Raw genomic sequence first — 16,090 nt, 5'->3', positions numbered from 1 at the left:
GCTTGCAAGGGCACTCTGACCATGAGCATGCCCCTCAGGCACTGTTCTGCTCTGGGGTCAAGGCCGTACCCGGTGGTCCCTGGGCACTCGGCCTTGCACAGACCTCCTTTCTGTCTGTGGCGGGAGGGGCAGCAGAGAACTGAAGGTTCCCTCATGCGGTGGTGGCCGAGGGAACAGGACCTTCCTGTGGTCCCTCGAGGCCTCTGCTGGACAACCCAGCTCACTGTGTCTGTGGTCCCTGCTACCTCACCCCGCTCCTCTGTCTGGTCCCAGGACAGCTCTGTTCTGAACACATCCCCGCTGCCAGAGGAGCCCAGCCAAGACCAGCCAGACGACAGGAAGGACCTCCCGTGGGGGGCCCAGTTCAAGCTGCCGCCCATGCTGCTGGAGACCGACAGGTAAGGGAGTGAGGCGGGGCCGGGGCCAGGAGCTGGAGGCCGGCCGGCAGGAGCCCGGCCAGTGCAGAGGACTCGTGACCCTGGGCATGTCTTAGAGGCCCCGCTCCTCTCAAGAAGGGCGGCTCCTGTCCCCGTCTCTGCGGGGTTGTTTTAAGGAGAATAAATACGACCTAGGAGGTGCTCGCCACACAGAGCAGGTATGAGGCTGGAGTTTGATGCTAGAAGGACAGCTTCACCCCTGTGTGGTTTCTGTTTCCTGTGAGCCCCTCCTCCCAACCTTGATGCTTTCCGCCTTTTTTACTTCTCTGTTGGTGTTTCCTGCCCACCTAGACGTAGACTAGTAAATTGAGCAGTGCAGACTCATCGCCTAGATTTAACAGATGACGTTTTCCCAGTTGGTGTCCCTGTCCTAGCTCAGGCTGCTGAAACAAAATGCCACAGGCCGGCTGACTCAGACAACAGAGATTATTTTCTCATAGCACCGGGGGCTGGACACCCGAAGCCAGGGTGCCAGCAGGTGGTCTGTCCAAGGTGGCCTGACGGTGGGCCTTTTGCTGGTCGCGGTGAACGCCCAGATGCTGCGTGCGGCTGCAGGGCGCCCGCCTGATCCAGGCCCTTTGGGGCGATGAAAACGCAGGGCTCCAGGCAGAGGGACAGCTGGTCCCCTTCGTGCGCTCATGCCTGCATCTGTGTGCACGTGTGTACAAGTGTGTGCACATGCCCGCACATGTGTTTGTGTGTGCGTGTACGTGTGAGCGTGCATGTTGCATGTGCTCACGGGTTCATATGCTTCACAAGGGTGCATGTGCGTGTGTGTGCCTGTGTGCTTGTGTGTGTACACGTGTATACAAAACAAAGTGCCCCCAACTCCCCCAGTCAGACCGGATGCCTCTCCCTCCTGCTCTGGGTAATAAGCCCGAGACCACAACCAGGGAGCCTGGGTTTGGTGCCTGACGCTTCGCTTTTGCACCATCACCGATGACCTGGCTTGAAGGAAAGCTGCTAGGAATGTCCCGTCCTTTTGACGACACAACAGAAAGACTAGAAAATTATAGCTGTGAGGTTGTCAGAGGTCCCTTCCTCTCCAACGGCCGAGGTCACCCACACAAGTTCCTGTGCAAACCCCCGTCTCCATGCTGTGCCCTGAATGTGCTCAGCTGGCTCCTGCCCCGGGGCCTTTGCCCGTGCTGTCCGCCCGCCTGGGATGCTCTTCCTCCGGCACCTGCCGTGGCCTTTCACTCTGATTCTTGGGCTTTGGCCCGGACGTTTCTCCCACAGCTGGTCTCACCACCAGGGGTGGTGCAGCTCTGTGTCGGCACTAACTGTGCAGAGTTGGCCATCAGATGCCACCAGTTGAGGGCTCCATTCTCCACAGAGAGATGAGGGTGTCCTCAGCTCTGTGCCCCCATGTCAGATGCCAGCTGCAAATGGGATCCCAAGGCCCCCGGCCCTCCTGTCCGGCTGAGTGCAACTTTGGGGGGTTCTACAACCCCGTCTTGTTTGATAGCTCCCTAGAATGACCCAGAGGACTCACTGAAGCACTAAACTAGGGCTCCAGTTGTGCTATGTAGCACACACATGGGGCAAGGTCTGGAGGGGCCCGGGGGGCAAGGCACCCGCTCTCCCCCTGGAGTCAGGGCACCTCGGCCTCCCTGCACATACCCATGGTCACCAGCAGGCAGCTCCACCGAGCCTCAGTGTCCAGAGTTTTCATTACGTAGCACGACTGGTTACATCACTGGCCACATAACTGACCCAGAGTTCCCCTCCTCGAGCCACTGGGCTGGGCTCTGTGGTGAGCACCCCTGTCATGACATCTAGGGAATGCCACAGTCACCTTTCTGTCTCGGAAATTCCAAGGGGACCTCAAGGTCGGCGCCAGGACTGGGGACAAAGACCGCTAGGTTCTCCATCGTGCTGGCCCCTCAGTGAGGTCGGCTCCGGCCGCCCATTCTCGTCAGAGCGAGTGTCACCGCCTGCCCCGCCGTCCACATGTCCATTGGCTCAGAACACAGGGTGATCAGGGCAGGGCTGCATCTACTGGGACCCAGGGCCCCCCGGCTGTCGGTTTGCGATGGCAGGTGCTCAGATGCATGAGGGGGTGGGTGAATGAGCCAGCCGGGCCCCAAACCACAGCAGCTCAACCTCCGTGTGAGCCGCCGTGGCTGGAGGGCCAGGCTCTGGTCCTCCCCCAGCCGCGATGGAGGACCCGGGGCCCCTGGCAGCTGGCCCTGCTGAGGCCTTGGTGTTTCACCCTCAGCGATGGTTACAAGTCATCAGAAGTGACGCCATCTAGGAAGCTGGGAAAGCAGGACTCTCTCCTCCCTCCGCCATCCCTGCGCATCCTGCTGACCCCTCCCATCCGCGAGGTTGGTGTGTGCGGGGCTCGCGGCACCCGGCTCTGGGGAGCTCAGGGGCGGGCACGGGAGCAGCTTCCGGAAGGAGGCCTCTGCTTAAGCAGCTGTCGCAATGGCGGCGACCGTGTCCTGAGCCCGCTGGTGTCGCCATGTTAGTGTCCCGGGGTGGGGCGGGACAAGGCGCCACAGACTAGCTGAAACCACAGGCGTTCGTTGTCTCCGGTTCTGGAGGCCAAGCCCACCATCAGCTGTCCCTCCCGGGGCTCTGAAGGCGGGTCCCTCCTGCCTGGTCCAGGCCTGGCGGCCCTGGGCGCCCCTTGGCCACGTCCTCCATCTCTGCCTCTGTCCTCACAGGCCTCCTCTCTGTGTGGCTCTGGGCCCCTCCTCTTGTAGGACGCCCACCCGTCACTGGACAGAGGGCCCACCCTCAATCTAGGGTGTTCTGATCCCGAGACCCTCAGCTTAATTACATCTGCAAAGACCCTGTCTCCAAAGGGCACACTCTGAGGTCCCAGGTGGACATGGATTTGGGGGACACCATTCACCCCACTGCAAACGCTCCCCCCAGCCATGCATGAGGCAGGGGTGGTCATTACCCTCGATTTATAAGCAACACATGAGACTCAGAGAAGTCAGGTGGCTGCTCACCCTGCTGCTGGTTCCTGGTAGCTTGGCTGGGCCTTGCTGTGCTCATCTGTGGGTGGGGGGTAACCCCACCCACCTCACAGGATTAAATGAGTGAATGAGTTAAAGAGCACAGCTTCCCCTCCTCCAGAGTGTGGGCGCTGTGGGGGCTCAGAATAGTCCAATTGCTGAGAGGTTGGGCTCAGGCATCAGTCTGGTTAGCCCTGGGATCAAGTCCCCACTTTGTCCCTTGCTAGCTGTGTGACTTTGGGCAAGTTGCTTCATGTCTCTGAGCCCCTATTTCTCCACCTGTAAAATGACGAATCCAGGAGCCTCAGAACGGTGCTAAACTCAAAGAAACATGGGGTAACAACCAAAAGGAAAAGTCCAATTCCTTCCTCTGGGAGACCCTCGAAGAGGCCCGTCCACCGTCCCCTGAGAGGCTCAGTGACCCTCTGCCCAGCCCCTATGCCCCACCCCGGAGTGCCCCTCCACGCAGAGTGAACTGCATTCCTGCCTCCCCTCCCCACTTCCTCCCACCGCTTCCACTTCCTCGTGTAAGCAGCCTGGCCCTCTCCCAGGTGGCACGAAGGCTCCCCTCCCCTTGTGGGAGGGGGCGGGAGGTGGGGAGCCGAATGGCAGGTGCGAGGCGCCCTTGGGCAGACAGGCGAGCTGGGAGCGCGGGAGGAGGCCTAGGACACCCACAGGCTGGCCGCCTTGGCCCTTGCTTGTGAGCTGCTGTCGCGAAGCCGGAGCCCTCGTCAGTACTAGTGATGCTGTAAGTGCGCGGCCCCGACGCTTCTGGCCTCCACCGCCGGGGCGTCTGTGCTGAGGATGCCCCCTGCCAGGGAGCCAGCTGCCCTTGCTGGGGTCCTGGGGAGTTAGGATCTCGTGGGAGGAGCCCCCAGGAGTGACTCCGGGAGTGCTGTGTAAACATCCCGTACCCCTCGGCCCTGGGGTGTGGACCCTGATGCCCCAGCGCTGCTCTGCCTCACAGGGCGTCCCCTGTCAGGAACTGGCTCCATCACACGGCTTCCCCGGCCCTCGTCCCACCCCCAACAGTCTTGCCCCCAAATAAACTGCTGTCCTGGGTCTGCTTCTGGGGGCCCCACTTGGGGCCACAGGGATGGCCCGGTGACCTCTGACCGCTGCTCTGCCCTTTCCCGCAGAAGTCGAGCTCCCTGAACGTGAGCAGTTTGGTCTCCAAGCTGTGCTCCCCGGTGAGCCTGGAGCCAGGCACCCCCACCCCGAGGCCGGAGGCCCAGGCCAGGCTGAGCGCCCAGGCCCTTGAGGAGATGGCCGCAAGCACCAAGAGCATCGCTCTCATCGCGGCCACGCGGCGCTCCTGGGTGCAGGACCGCGAGGGCGGCAGCGGCCGCTCCTCCCTCCACCCTCCAGAGGTAGCCCTCGACTCCAGGGACCCCAAGCCCTGTGTCACCCCGGAGGCCAGCCCAACACACAAGAGGTGGCCCCACGCCAGCCCTGGCAGGGGCCGCTCCATGGAGAGGAAGGCCAGGAGGATGTGGTCGCCCTCCCGCACCTGGAGCGGGCAGCCGGTGGGTGGACGCTGGCCGGGTGCTCCAGTCCCAGGGGTCCAGCCGGAGAAGCAGAGGGACTGACCTGGACAAAGTCGTGGTGGGGGTGGGTGTGGGAGGGCCCGAGACGTGAGGAAGAGCGGAGAGCCAGGCCCCACCCTCACCTCCTCTGGGACCATCTCCCTCCTGCCCAACCTGAAGCCACGTGTCCACACCAGTGCGTGGGCATCACCCCCGGGAGATACAGTTTCATGACCTGAGTTTCTCCCCTTAACGTGATTCCATAAATTCTCACGTGCCTACGTGGTGTTTGTGCTTTAATGTAAGGAAAGTCTGATGACTAGACTCTAAAACATAAACAACAAGGGCGTGAGAGGCGAGCTGTTAAGCACGGACCACCGCGAGGCTTGCCCCTCCGCCCCGCGTCTGGCGCCGGGTCCTCCATCAATACCTGCCGAGGGCCGACCGGCCACACGCGGTTCCTTCGTGGCCCCCTGAGGCTGTCTGTTCCCTGTTAAAGGGCCACGAAGGTGCCTTGCATTTTTGACTGTCACGCATGATGCCTACGCATCCCTATGGGAATAGTAGTGTTCATTTTGACTGACTTTCTTGGGATATTGGACAGTGTCGACATGAGCAAAAGTCTCAGGGAAACAGGATTGAGCAAAAGTCTCAGGGAAACAGGATTAAGCAAAAGCAGAGAGCACGTGCAGTTAAGGTGACCACAATGGTGTGGGACCATGTCTGCGTGGCGGAGGCGGAGCCCTGGATTCGCACGGTGACAGTCTTCCCCGAGGGGGCTGCCTTGTCGCCGTCCGCCGGTCAGACAGACCCAGGGAGACGAGACAGCAGGCTGCCCCCGGGCGCCGTCTGCCAGAGCCCCTGTCTGCCTCTGCCGGCCAGCCCCCGGGCCGCGCTGGGCACACAGTGGGCGCTGCTGATTCAAGCAGAAATGGCCCTGGTCACCACTCAGCGGAACCAAAGGTGGGACAGTGGCAGGGAGCAGAAGGTGGGTGTACTAATCAGGGTTTTCGCAAGAAACAGAACCAAAAGAAAATGTGTGTGTGTCTACACGCACGCCAGCCAGCAAGCTGGACATCCGTGGGAGCCGAAGTTTCAGTTCAAGTCCAAAGGCAGGAAAAAGCCGATGTCCCAGCTGAAGGCAGCCAGGCAGGGAGGGTCTCTCTCACTCACAGGAGAGTCAGCCTTTTTTGTTCTATTTGAGCCGTCAGCTGATTGGGTGAGGTCCACCTCATTGGGGAGAGCAATCTGCTTCACCCAGTCTATGGATTTAAAGGTTAACCATCACAGGGGGTTTAGGTGAGAACTAAACCATGGGGGCAGGTGATTGAGAAGGGAAAAGGAGGGGGCAAAAAGCCAGGAGACCATCATTCGTTCATTCATTCACTGCTCTTTGGGGGTCGAAGGTGAATGTCAGCAGCAGTTCTGACCGTCGTGTTCACCGAGGTACCCACGTGCCTGCAGGGGTCTGGCACATGTAGGTGTTTAACAATCAGCACGTGGCTTCAGCTCAGAGTGACCCTGACTTTTCATTCCGCCCCCATTTGCTCCCCACGCCCTGTGACTTTTCCCCTGCAGGTGACGGAGAAACTTCAGCCGCCCTCGGCCGAGCACATGGCTGAGAGCCAGCTGCCCTCCGCACTCCTTCCGCCGTCCAAGTCCTCGGGAAAGAGCATTTTCCCTGCGGTGCCTGCAGCCTCGAAGACAAAACCCAGCCTCAGTGTCCATGCAGGTACAGGGTCGAAAAAGGAAAAGAGAACGGTGAGATGTTTCTTCCGTATCTTAAGACTCCGCCCGTTCTCCCACGTGTAAATCTTTGGAAGGCGAGACAGTCTGGCCTGCTATCAGCTGCCTGTTCCTTGGTGTGCGTGCGTTTCAGGTTCCTTGGGCAGTGAGCCAGCCAAAGCCACTGGCTGTGTGAACAGACATACTTGCAGGAGTGCTTCGTTTGGCCTCTGGCCTGCCTGACATATCAGTAGAGTTTAAGGAAACGATTGAAATTGGGCACATACGGCTGGCTGCCCATACTCAGTCCTGACCCTTGGCCCCTACGACTCCTTACAGTGCAGGTTTGAATCCAGCCTCCTGTGGTGGTGGCTGTTACAAAGCAACATACACTCATTGTGAAGACTTTGGAATACAGACAAAATTATAAGTAGCAAAGCGCTCGTCCGCCCGCCACCCCATCCCTGTGAGACAGCGTCCTTGCAGGGGCACTGTGCCATGAACATCTGCCCCCTACCAGGGATGTGAGGGTGGTGTCCAGGTTACCAGAGTTGTGGCAGCAGGCCCGTGGATGTCCGGGCTCCTCGGAGGGGGCACACCAGCTGTTCCTGACCTGCAGCCAGAGGGGTGAGGCGCAGAGACCGAGCGTTCAGGGAGGAGCCCGCGGGCGATGAGACAGCACCCTGACTTGTCAACAGCCTGGACTCTTCCCGGTTTCATTTAACTTTCCCAGTGATTTGGTTTTTTTATATTTGCAAAAGTATCAGCCCAATATAGACTGAAAACCAGACAGGCAAGCTCTTGGGCGGTCGAGAGCCTTGGCCTCTATCGCTGGTTATATGATAGCAGCTCACAGGTACTGAGCACCTACTATGTGCTGGGCCTTCCCTCAGGGAACGACTGTTATCCCCATGATACAGATGAGTAAACTGAGGCACAGAGGAGTTAAGGAATTTACCCAAGTGGAAGAGTCGGGGTTCAATGTCAGATAGGCTGGTCCCTGGGTAGGCTCCTAACCCTGCTTCCAGACGTCTTTTCCTTATTTTGTTTTATTAAGAGTATTCTTAGTGGGCCAAAGGGCGGGTGCATTTTTAGGGTGCTGGATACCACAGTTCAAAGACAGCGGAGGCAGTGTACACACTCTCTGTCTTGCTGGCAGATGTGCGCCTTGGCACAACCGGATTCATATACACGTCTTCAAGGGCTTTTCAGAAGTTCAGTCTTGACAAAATTCAGATTTATTTGTGATTTCTCAACTCAGCTTCTGCAATTGCCAGAAACCACACAGGCCTGCAGTAGCACCTAAGAAACTGAAAACCACCGAAAGTGTTCTTTATTCTTACAGAATTTTTTGCTTCCCAAAGTGTTTAATTTTGTGTGTGTGTTTAGATGGTCATAGAACAATAAAACGTCACAGAGAAGGGTCCCAGTGCAGGCGGCTGGGCCAGCTGTCCACCCCTCCCTCCCCGCAGGTTCTCCACCTGGAGGAGGTGGGGACGCAGCACCTGCCTGGGGGAGGGGAGCCACAGGAAGTAACAGGTATGGTGCTGAGAGGGGACTGGATTTCACTGCTAAGCCAGGAGGCTGAGTATCCCGGGGCCACCCCTCCCTCACTCCAGTCGCTGGGGATGGTGTTTATATCTCCTCTGGAGATAAGCCCCTTGGAATGAGTTTGTATAGATGATTTTAAAAAGGAGTTTGCTTTCCCAGCGTTTTGTGCTGAAATTCCTGACATACAGAAGCAGAGTCAGCGTCAGAGCCTCCGGGGCAGCCGGCGTCGCCTGCAGTACTTTGGAGATTTTGTTTTGAGGTCTTTGCACATTCTCATTGTTGGTGTGTTATCTGCTTTCCTGGAGGTATTTCAAGAAAACCCTGGATCATGTCGCTTCACCCATAAGTATTTCACGAGCTCTTGCTAATGGACAAGAGTGTTTGCTGCACTTCACAGCTAGAGAACTTCAGAGCAATTCCCCAGTATCATCTGGTGCCCAGTCCACACCCAGGAGAGATCAGCCTTTGTCAGTGAGAACCAGTACTGGCCCTCTCAGGTGGCCGGAGAGGGCCCACGTCCCGTCTTTGCTGGGACCAGGCTGAGCCCGCTGCAGGGAGGGGCCGAGCCCTCCTTCCTGGGACCCCCTTCTCTCAACTGTGTCTGCAGAGGCCCCGTTGGGGGCAGAGGTTCTCAGCTCTACAACTATGTGTTCCTGTGTTGGAAAAGTCGATGATCCTTCAAGATCCGTAGCCCAAGTGGTTCAGACGGGTAAACTGAGGCCTGGAGAGGGGAAGTGAGATCTCTGGGATCACAATGTGCATCGGTGGCACAGCCGGGATTGGGGCCTCCAGGTCCCTCTCTCTGAGCCTGCTCCCTCTTTTTGGAGAAAGAACACATTTAGACTTGACAGGTGTGCAGTGAGGGCCTGCAGGTCACGGAGGTGCACCGGGTACCCCCCTTCTCTGGCGGGGCCGTGCAGGACAGTGTGAAAACAGGCCTTCCCAGCACACACTCATTGTTTGCAGAGGCCGGGGCTCCCCCGGCTGAGAGGTCCAGGGGCTCCCATTGTTCACAGCGAGGGCCCTGGTGGGTCTTGTGTCCAGGGGTGCAGTGCTGAGCCGCAGCCCACACGTCCGAGAGGAGGGGGAGGAGCCCACACTTACAGGCCAGCAGATGCGGGGGGTGGGGTGCCGGTGCACCGCCTCACTCATCACCCACAACAGCCCGCCCAAACGGGTGCCGATTTCACAGAGTGATCAATGCAGAGCGGAGGGGAGGTCGGGGCTCGCAGGGCAGCCCAGCCCGGCTCCTGGTCTCCCTGGGTGTTCCCGCACCTTCTCTATCTGTCCCATCCTGGGCCAAGGGCAGGACAGTCTCCCCTTATGTCCACCCAGCTCGTTCGGGGAGGGGAAACCATTCTAAAACCCTCCTGAAAAGTGGTTCAGTTCCTCTACATGAGGAATTCCTTCCCCCTGATTAAGAGCAACTTATTAACATCCAGAACAGCTTAGAACTTTCCTTCCTATGACAGAGATCACAGACCAAACCAGCCCCGAGTGTGGGAGAGCCCGGCTGACCAGCAGCACATTTTCAGATAATGTGAAAAGCCAGATTGCACACAAAATTCCAAAGTCCGGCTTCTTTTACAAGAGGAAGGTCTGGAGACAGACAGCTCCCTCCTCCCCACCTTCAGATCCTGACTCAGCACTGCTGTCCCCGCCAGGCGCCATTTCTAACTGGGCCCACAGCGCGGGTCCCCAGTGAGAGGACTGCACCTGGAGCTCACGTTTTTGTTCACTGTCTTCCCGCCAAGTCGGGGGCTCCGTGCGCGCAGGGATGTTTGTGGGTCTCAGCCACCGCCATGTGCCCAATAATTACAGCAGACGCTCCGTAAACAGCAGTCGAAGGGGGAGGGGACAGCTCAGCAGAAGGGCACGTGCTTAGCATGCACGAGGTCCCGGGTTCAATCCCCAGTGTCTCCATTAAGAAGAAATAAAAATTAATTTTAAGAAATGTTTTAAAAAACTAATCACCTCCCTCCACCAAAAAATAAAAATAAAAATAAATAAATAGGAGTTGAGTGGGTGAATGAGTGAATGAGTGGGGGTGACCTTGTGCAGGTTGGGGGGAGGCAGGCCCCGCCCCACCCCTGGAAGAGACCCGTTTCTCTCCCCCAAACCCCCTCTTTGCTTCTCTTCCTGTTTGATGACGATGTCGGGTTAAGCTGCTCTGTCAGCCCAGGAAGTGCTCTCACCGCCACGGCCATGTCCTGCGGCTCAGAGCAAGGAGGGAGCAGACGGAAGGAGGCAAGAGCTTGGCTGAGGCGAAGGGAGAGGAACCAAAGCCAGAGGAGGGGCCAGTTCTAGAAAGGTCAGACTCAGACAGGGGCTCTCGTGAAAACAGCCACCACTGGCTGGGGGCGCACAGGCCCTGCGACTTCCGGAGAGAGCAGCAGGGTGGGTCCTGATCTGGCACGTCACCCAGTCCTCACCCGTTTACCCCCAGGACTCCTTGGAGGACCCCTGGAAATCTCAGCGTTCCTTCCCTCCTGTTCACTGTCCAGATGAGGCCGCCAGGCCGGAGGTCAGCCGCTCCTTCCCCAGCGCCACCCGGGAGAGCAGCAGCGAGGCTCCCCTCCTGCCCCGGGGCATCCGAGGTGAGCCCGCCTCCCCGCCCATACCCCCTGTGCATCCTCCCGGTCAGGTCAGGTCGGGGACAGAGCCGGGCCCCCGGACCTGCCCAGGCGTCCCCGGCCCCGCACCCACTGGGGGAAGGACAGCGTAGGACTCGGCCTCGGCCCTGACCCTCACCGCTCGTCCCCACGCTGACGAGGCTGTGTCCCTCAGACGAGACCGCTCGCAGCGACCCTCCCCAGAGCGGGCCGTGACAGTGGAGCCTGTGCATCAGACGTGACCAGTCGACTGCCCCTCACCCACGAGGGAAGGGCAGCCGAGCACCCAACCTCGGACCTGAGCAACCACCACGCGTCTCCTCACCCTGGGAGGCTGTCCCTTCAGGGCACGTGTCCCCCACACCAGGTCCCGCTCCACAAGCTCCCTCCCCTTGGGGGCTGTGCCCGCAGTGCCTCTTCTCCTGTGCATGCCGGGACAGCAGGGCACGTGCCCAGATGTGACCGCACCTCGTTCTGGGCTCGGTGGCCCTCTCGGTCCCTGACTACTCAACTGGACTACAGGGCCTAGATCGTGACCAACCCTTCCACCCATGTTCTCTCTCTCGGGAGCAGGTTTGCTGCTCTGTTCAAGTAACTTCTTGCCAACCCTCTTCCCAGAAATGTGTAATTCTGCACATTCATTAGCCTTATGATGAAGTGACAAGTTTACTGTAAAATTGTCCTGTCCTGTGTATTTTGGGTGGGGAGAGGCAATTAGGTTTATTTATTAATTTGGAGTAAAAGTAGATTTATTCAGAGAGATACATGCTCCATAGACAGAGTGCAGGCCATCTCGGACGGCAAGAGAAACAGCCAGCTTTACTTATTCATGTGTTTATTTTTTTAACAGCAGTGCTGGGGACTAAACGCAGGGCTCGTGCGTGCTAAGCATGCGCTCTACCCCTGAGCCATACCCTCCCCGTCTGTGTACTAATCTTAGAACACGAGACACAAGTTTGTTTGTGTGCCAATGCCCCTTCACTTCTTCCTCACCCCCTCCTTCTCTTGTCCAGTTTTTGTATCTCGAGGCGGAACACTCATGTGTCTGAGCGTCTGCTGAACCCCGGGGGCTCTCTAAGTCACTCTGGCACCCACGTCCACGTCACCCTCACCCCAGCTGTGAGGCCCACGCTGCACGCATCCTTTCTGGGGGCAGGAGACTCCCTGATGCCGTGGCACTGTTCTCTCGCTGCTGAACCGACACGCTGCCAAGCTGTCTCTAAGGATGCTTGTAAATCCACAACAGGCTTAAACCCACCAGGAAGGGCTGGGCCCGTGCAGGAAGTTCTTCCTTGTATCTAGCCCTGGTCCCTCCTGCTGCACCTGTAAGCCATTCCCTCGATTACTGGTTCAGAAAGGTTTAGGAGCCTCTCGTCACCACGCCTTTCTTTTTGACGGTTCTTGGGGGCAGTGTGTCACAGGTGCTCACTGGCCACAGCCTTGGGGCAGAAGCTCCCAGACGGGCACAGTCTGAGCAACGGCCAGCTGTGCACTGCGGCTCAGACATCGGGTCTCTAAACGTGAGGGGTGGGGCTTCTCCACGAGGACTCCCCGTCCCTGTCCTGACGGCATGTGTCCACCATAGTGGAGGGCGTGGCTGAGGGGGTCTGGGGGGCAGGCCTGGTGCTTTGAGAGGAGCAGAGGCCAGGAAAGACTCGGAAGCAAGGCCCCAAGTCAGGCAGGTGAGGTCCCACAGGGCCCAGAGGGTGGCTGGGGCACGGGCAGGACCGGAACGGGGAGAAGAGTCCACGCTGCTCTGGGACTGAGTCTGGCAGGAGGCCGAGGCCAGGGCGAGGGCACCCACCCCAGGCTTGGGCTCTGGCTTTGCCGGAGTTCGCCTTGACCACAGACAAAAATCTTCCCGTCCCCTCCAGGATCTGCAGATGGTGGAGGCCAGCACCACAGCCCGCTGCCCCCGAGCCACCCCTGCAGGCACCAGGGCGGCAGCACCAGGAGGCCAAGAAGACCAAAGTAAAGACGGCGGCAGCCGAGCCAGCACACGGGCAGGGGGAGGCTGGAGACGCTGATCTCAGAGCCAGAGTCTCCCACCCAGAAGCTGGATTTCAGAGACGGGGGCTCTTGTAGCAACGCTTCGGGGGCCGCCTGCGCCAGGCGCAGCCTCCTGCAGCCCTTTACACCAGACCTGGTGGCTCCCTCACCAACCGCCTTCAGAAGAGGGCCATCCGGAGTATCAGAGCTCTTCCCAGGGACCTCACGGGGAGCCTCAGGCCTTTTTTGAATCATTCCTGATCGTGGGCGCTCCCCCAGGGTCACCGCAGGCCACGGCTTCTGCGCTGGGACAGCTCTCCGTGGGCTGGAACACCAGGCTGTCACCCTCCAGGTCAGGCTCAGGCTGAGGGAGCCACTGGGGACACCTGTGAGTGGGGTAGTTGCCCCAGCGTCCGGGGAGGGGCCGACCCCTCCTGCGTCACCGCACACCACGCGCACCCACGTCTGAAACGGAACAGACCCCAGCAGTGAGGCTGGGGCAGGGCTGGGGCACACGAGCGCAGGCTGACCGGTCCGGTGCCTCCGGCCGGCCGTCTCTTGGGTTTTCTCGTCACCTGAGGAGAAGGTGAGCTGACTTTGCAATTCTCACACTTCTCCTTCTCCGTCCCCTTCTTGTTTCTCACCCTGTCGATGCTCACGTGGATCGTGTGGTCGGCGTCTCCCCGCTGCCTCTCACAGGAGCAGCTGACATCTCCTGGCCCAAGACATAGTTGCTTCTATCTTTCTCTGCTGCAAAGCTGGTTGTGAAAGCAGAAATAGTTGTCTTCGGCACAGGACATAACTCAATTTAAATAACTCAAATTAACTCAATAACTCAAATTAAAACGTGGAGACTGGGCCAGGCTGTGGTCAGTCCTGTGGAAACTGCAGCCTTTGTTCAGGGGCCTAGGGGCCCTGAAGGTGGGGAAAGATGGCCAGCTGGGGTCCACCTGCTTGGAGAAGCTTGGGGACTGGAAGGCGGGGGGCATGAGCGTCACAGTAGGGGGAGGGAACATCGCTGGGGCAGAGCTGGTCCGTTCACAGGTCCCTCACAGCAGGTGCCCTCCGGTCAAGGAGATCGCTGGAGGGCAGTGGACCTCGGGCTCTGGAGTCCCAGATTTGGCTTCTGTTCCCAGCTCTTCCACTTACACAGCTGTGTGCCTGTGGCTGGTTGGCTAACGTCTCTGAGCTTCTGCTACTCTCTGAATGAGGAGCAAACACGTAGCTATTTCAGAGAGCGTATGTAAAAGTGTAGGCTGCTAATGTGAGAACTGGTTTTGGGGTTTTATTCTCAACTGAGGTGAAACTGACACAAGATAAAATCAACCCTTCCCAGCGAACGCTTCAGTGGCATTTAGTACATTCGCGATGTTGGGCAACCACCACCTCTACCTGGTTCCAAAACATGTCGTCACCCCAGAAGGGGGCCTGGTCCATTCTGCAGCTGCTCCCAGTCCTTCTCACCCCCAGGGGGGGGAGGTCTCTGTCTCAGCTCCTGGTCCTGTGGGCCAAGACCCCTGCCCTGCTTGCTGAGCCTGAGTCCTGGCACTCACTGAACAGCCTTGCTGCTTCGTTCCAACTCCCAAGAAGGCTTCTGCAGTGTGAGATTCTGGCTCCCGGGCACCTGAACACTTACTTAATTCAAATAAACCTTCAGCAACACCCCCAGGGGCTGAGCCTGGGTAACTCACAGGGAAACTCTTTACAATTTACAACAGGCTTTATCCTGGCAAAGGGTCTGAGAAGTATGGCTGCAATTAAACATTTAAAACTTTATTTCCTGTATCCCACTCTTATTTGACCAGGGAATCCTTTCATCTCATCCAGAGGACGCCCAGAACCCCCTCTGCTGGCTGCCATTTCAGGGGGTACTCTGGGAAGCGTTGACCTAGAGCAAACATTAACCAGGCGCCTCTGAATGCGGGTCCGCGGGTCCGCGGGTCCTCGGGTCCGCAGCGTAAGTGGTTTCGTTTCATCTGCATGATGCACCACTTCTTCATAATCAGCAAAATCTCAGCTGGGGGAAATTACGTTTAAAAAGGTTTTTTTTAAGTGGAGGTATAATTTACATATAAGACAAAAATGCATCCTTCTGAGTGTAGTTTTAGGAATTTTGACAAATGCATATAGTCATGTAACCGCCACCACCACCACAATCCAGATAGAAGACGGTTCCACCACCGCGATACCTCCCCATGGCCCCTGCAGCCACCCCTCCCGGAACCACAGGCTCCAGGAAGCACCTGTCCCTGCGGTTCTGCCTCTTCCAGAAGGTCATCTGAATGGACTCGCACCAGATGTGCTGTTTTGAGACTGGCTTCTTTTGCTCAGCATGACACACCGGAGTGGCTCTGTGCTGCTGTGGGCACCGGCGGCTAGCTCCTTTCACTGCTGAGTCGTACTCCCGTGTGTGGCTGTGCCCCAGTGTGTTTGTTCCCTTGCCAGTTGGAGGATTTGGGAGTTATTCCCAGTTTCTGGCAGTTATGAATAAAGCTGCTAAAAACACTTGCGTACAGGTTTTGCTGCAGATCTAAGCCTTCATTTCTCTAGGTCAATGCCGAGCAGTGGGTTTGCTGGGTTGTATGGTAGATTTACGTTTCACTTTTTAAGAAACTGCTAAACTGTCTTGCAAAGGAGCTGTGCCATTTTGCCTCCCCACCGGCAACGCAGGGGAGTTCCAGCCACTCTGCACCTTCACCGGCACTGGGTGTCGTCAGGGCTTAAAAACGTACTTGAACTGTCCTCATGGGTAGGGAATAGGGAGTAACACTGCAAACCAGCTTGTTATGTAATTTTTGATAAATACGGTTATGGGCTAAATTGTGTTCCCCTCAACAGAAGACATCCTGGAGTCCTGCCTGCCCCCGAGTACCTCGGAGTGTTGGCCTTATTTGCAGATAGGATCTTTACAGAGGAACTCAAGTTAAAATGAGGTCATTAGGGTAGGCACTAATCCAGTGTGGCTGTGTCCTTATAAAAAGGGGGAAATTTCGACACAGAGACTGATACTCAAAGAGGGAAGTGAACGTGAAGAAACACAGAGAAGACAGCCATCTACAAGGCACAGAGAGAGGTCTCAGAAGGAAGTGACCCTGGTGGCGTCTTGATCTTGGACTTCCAGCCTCCACGCTGAGAGAGATTAAATCTCTGTTGTTTAAGCCGCTCAGCTTGGGATTCTTTGTTGTGGCAGCCACAGGAAGCTAGCACACAGACAAAACACCACAGATGATATATCTAACTTTTGAATCCTATTTGTGAACGAAAAATATTGCCAGCCA

Source organism: Vicugna pacos, chromosome 18, assembly GCF_048564905.1.
Source record: "Vicugna pacos chromosome 18, VicPac4, whole genome shotgun sequence".
Classification (NCBI taxonomy): domain Eukaryota; kingdom Metazoa; phylum Chordata; class Mammalia; order Artiodactyla; family Camelidae; genus Vicugna; species Vicugna pacos.
Note: the sequence above shows the minus strand (reverse complement) of the source record.